The sequence below is a fragment of the Oratosquilla oratoria genome, chromosome 13 (assembly GCF_046742065.1).
Source record: "Oratosquilla oratoria isolate Oo_2021 chromosome 13, ASM4674206v1, whole genome shotgun sequence".
In the NCBI taxonomy this organism is placed as follows: domain Eukaryota; kingdom Metazoa; phylum Arthropoda; class Malacostraca; order Stomatopoda; family Squillidae; genus Oratosquilla; species Oratosquilla oratoria.
The window spans coordinates 42,085,619-42,090,618 of NC_134789.1; the positions used below are offsets into that span (position 1 = coordinate 42,085,619).

General features: G+C 40.9%; 1 protein-coding gene across 1 annotated transcript in view; it reads left to right on the top strand.

Annotated features, from left to right (window-relative positions):
- Positions 1-5,000, top strand: part of bma (SCY1-like protein bma) — a 926,084-nt gene that overhangs the window by 899,017 nt on the left and 22,067 nt on the right. The window lies entirely within an intron of this gene.

Below are 5,000 nucleotides of genomic sequence, written 5' to 3' on the forward strand. Positions count from 1 at the left end.
TATTCACGACTTTGTTTTAAACTGTATTCGAGGATTGGTCGTCATTCTAAAGCAAATTATGTTATTGCAGTTCTTTCTATTTGTACAGTGATAAGCAGACTTCTTGAGGCACCAAGTGATTCTATTTAGATAACAAAACATGCAAATAATATTGCATTAATATCGTGTGATTTACAAATTATTTGATTTACAAGCATTCTTGTAAGGCCACTAATTCACAGACAAGACATAGCAAGTAATCTAGAATTAAATTCATATTTGCGTGCCTAAGAGCATAGGTGATTCAAGGTTTCTGCGAATGACTGTATGAAGATAGATGCATATGAACGAAATGAGTTCGACTTAACTTCGAAACCGGATTTCTCCAAGTGTCATTTAATCCAAAGAACACAAGAAGCTGATGACCCACCCATTGGTAGATCGATACCTGACGCGGAGCAACGAACGACCCTCAAGTTGAAAATTTGGAAATCATCGTCTGTTTTACCATAAGAATGGAGGATGACTACACTATACAGTTTTATGTCCATTACCATCTACCATGTCTATCTATCAAGTTATCTAATCTTCTCTTAAAGCAGACGGTTGTTTCAGCGCTCACGACATAGTTATCAAGTCTATTCCATTCGTTAACCACTACATGGATGTGGTTAATTGTCCTTAAATTCTTCTTTGGAGGTCACTCTCACCAAGATTACTTAGACGCAGCACATGGTGCTTCTTGTTCAATTCTGGATAACGCCTCCATGAATACAAAATCTTCAAGCCATACTCTACATTTATTCAAATGGATTTGGTATGAATGGCAGCTACATGCACTTATGAATAGAAAATATATTATGTATCGAAAGAGACGCAACACACCTCTGTTCTAACTATGGAGCCGCACACATCCTCATAGATTTTTTATTATTTTTAGCAGTTGTTCTGCCCTAATGTCATGCTAAACTCATTGATGAAAGTGTATCATCGGTCAAGAAAAGTGAAATGGACGAGATACTGAAGATAACACGACAAACTGGAAATGTGATGACAAGACATTACTGTATGTAGCCAACTATAGCATGGCACACCAGACCAGAAAGAAGATGCTGTGTTGCTAGCGAAAGATAAAAATATATTATGCATACATAAATATATACATACATACATACTTACATACATACATATAACAACGGCTTTTCCCCCTTACAAAGGAGGTAGTCAAATAACAAAGGCATAAAATCCACTTCCACCCATTCCATCCCCACACACATTCACCCCTTCCCTCCCTCTTTTCTTGACTCCTCCTGGATGACGGGTCATCCCTGCATCTCGCCCACCGCCCTGGGTCAGAAGCAATGTAGCAAGACACAAAACATCCACAGCAAGGTCGGGCTGCGTCAAAATATCATTCACACATACTCCCTAATCCCCATCCTCCATCCACTCCCTTCCATGCATCAAAGCATCATCCATACACAACCATTCTCCACTTACCCGTATCTTCTGTCTTTTCCCTTCCTTCCTCAACAGACATTCCCCTCTTTCCCAATGCCCCTTTTACCCCATCCATCCATCTCATCCTTAGTCGCCCCTTCATGTTCACTCCCTTTACCTCTGCCTTCCACACCTCTTTTACTAATCTTGCTTCACTCATTCTTTCCATGTGCCCAAACCATCCCAATACTCTTTCATCAACACTATCTTCTAACTACCTTTCCACCCACTTCTCCTCCTCACCACCTCATTTCTCACTCTATCCAACCTAGTAAACATTATCATGCTGCTAAGTCATCTCATCTCAAACGCATTCAAACGCCTCCTCTCTTCCTCTTTTATGTTCCATGTTTCTGCCCCATACAGTGCTGTCGGCACAATCACTCTTTTATATAATCTCTTTTTAGCATCCATTCCCAAATGTCTATTTCTCATTACATATCTTGATCCCCTAAGTCATTTACTTGCTTCTTTCAATCTACATTCTACCTCCAACTCCACTCCTCCCCTTCCCGCCACATTCGCACCCAAATATCTAAAACTATCCACTTCCTTCAGTCTCTCCCTTAATACTCACATCACCTTACTTTTACCCACGTTTATCTTCAACGTCCTTCTTTCGCACACCTTCTCAAACTCTGTCACTAACTTCCTAAATCCCTCCTCTGATCCTGCCACAAGCGCAGTGTCGTCAGCAAACAACAATTGGCTTACCTCCCACTTTTCTCTATTCTATTTAACCAGCTCCAATCTCCGTCCTATTACCCTTGCGTTTATCTCTCGTACCACCCCATCCATGTATAAATTGAACAGCCAAGGTGACATAACACATCCCTGGCCCAGTCCTACCTTTACCACAAACCAATACAGCAATACAGGCTGTACTACTTTTATAAAGACTCTTGACTACTATTAAAAGCTTTCCATCTACCCCATATATCTGCAATACCTCCCACAATGCCTTCCTGTCTACCTTGTCATAAGCCTTTTCCAAATCCATAAATGACCCAAAAAAACATCCTTACTTTTTCCTAAGGCTTTCTCACATATCTGCCTCAGCACAAAAATCTGATAGACGCAACCCCTACTTGTCCTAAACCAACACTGTTCTTCACCAATTACTCCCTCTGTTTCTTTCCTAATCCTCTCAATCAAAATCCTCCCATGAGTCTTCCCAACTACACTCAACAAATCGATCCCTCTGAAACTACTACACTCACACTTGCCCCCTTTTCCCTTTTAAAGTAGAACTATACAGACACACCTCCAGTCCTACAGTACTCTACCTTTGTTTATACAATCATTAAACAACCTCACCAGTTAGTCCATTATCACTCTACCTCCCTTTTTTAGACACTCCGCATAACGCCTATTTAACCCAGGTGCCTTACCTGCTCTCATCATTTCAATAAGTACTTTCACTTCATCTTTCCTTGTGTCTCCCCTTTGCTTCTCTCCCTTTTTCCTCATTCATCACTGCAACTACCTCTCCCTCCCTATCCTTCTTCACATTTAGCAATTCCCTAAAATACTTTGCACATCTTCCTCTTACTGCTGCCTCTTCCATTATCCTCTCTCCATCTGCACATTTGATTTTTTCTTCTCTACTAGATTTGCCTCCTCTTCTTCTTTGAATTTCTTTCCAAAACATCTTTTTATTACTTTCAAATTTTTTCCGTCATACTCTTATACCATTTTACATCTGCTCTACTCTTTGCCTCCTTAATTTTATGCTTTACTTATTTTTTCTTTGTACCTTTCATATGATTCTCTAGTCCTATTTTGTAACCAATCTGTGAATGCTCACTTCTTCTCTTCTACAACCTTCTTTGCTTCATCATCCCACCACTTACTACCCTTCTTTCTATTTCCTCCCATCCTCCTTGTTCCACATACCATCTTGGCACCCCTAATGACTCCCTCCTTGAAACATTCCCATTTCTCCTCCACTCCTAGTTCTACTCTATCCTTCACTCCCTCCCACTCCTCCCTCAGCTTCTTCTTGTACTCCTTCTTCTCTTTCTCATTTAATTAGTTTACTCTTAATACCTCCCTACCTTCTCTCTTTTCCCCCTTTCTCCATCTATCCTCCACTCTCAGCTACATTCCACCAAAAAATTATCTGATATTCTCCCAGTGTCACACCCTAGAATATGTGTGACATATCTTTAACTCTTCCTATTATTCTCCTGGTTACCACTATATAGTCCGTTAAAGCCCTATCTACCACCCTTCCATCTTGCACCCTCTCCCACGTGTACTTATGTTTGACTTTTTTCCTAAACACTGCATTTATCATCAACTCTAGGTACATCGCCATTATCAACTCTCCACTACAGTTGTAAGGACATAAAATGCCCAATCTTCTTAGAACGACTGACAACAAACAGTCCTCAGAATAAAAGACTGTTTATCTTACTCTGAGTAAGATGGAAAAAGAAGACACGGGTCTAGTTTCGAGTTTATCGTATGTGAGTCCTTCCTACATGGTGGGAACGTGGAATCGGTTTGTAAATATATACCGTCAGCTTCGCCCTAGAGAAATATTCCTCTAAAGAAGCTTAGAGCGAAACCGCTCTTGAAGAGGAATTAAATTGGAGTTAAACCCGTGTCTTCTTTTTCCACCTTCAACTTGTCACAGTGTCTCAACATATACCTAGCATTACGTCCGTCTGTACAAAGACAACAAGCTTCGGGGATTTTTCTTAAACTGGCAAAATAACCACCATCCACTTCTAAACGTCACTTGTAAAACCAACACAGGACATCCTTAACAAGACAGATGCTTGATCAACGCAACACAGGATATACACCAAGCCACCTCCAAATTGCTCATTCTCCCGTCCACAATAAGCTGATCAAGGTTAATTTGATCTACTCAATCGGCTTCACCCTACGACATTTTCCAACCAGTCCCATCTATTCTAAGTTTCAATCACTCTCCATCGTTGCTTTCCTTCTTTAAGTTTTGCTTTGTCATTTCTCCCATCTCTCATTTTCTAAAATAAGCAAATTGTGTCATTTTGTCAAAAAAGCGGGAAAAGTTATTTTTCCCATGCACTGGTTATTTTTATTCTTTCTAAAGACGAGAAGATGGAAAAAGGCGAAAACATTTTTGTTTGTGTCTAATTTTGTAGATATTGGATAAGGCACGAAGGCCGACCCCCTTGCGAACCAGGGATCGGCCCAGCCGGTGGCTCATTTTCTTTAAATGAGAATGAAAAAACTATTTTCACTCCTCCCCGTTGTTTTCGTTCAGGAGTAACTTAAGTGAAATATGTATACCCAATGTCCTCTATCCTTGTTTGGCTCTGTATTGGATGAGGTGAGGGGGTGTGAGAGGGCAAATACATGGCATCTCTTGTAGATGTGGTCTTACAACCTACCCTCTCCCGTGTCCACCAAGTCCGCTATGCGGAGCGCTGGGTGGTGCAGACAAGGCACGAACATGTCGAATCAAGCCCGGGTTGAACCTCCAACGGGCTCTCCGTGTGGGCGTTTGGAACATTTTTCCCTCTCCA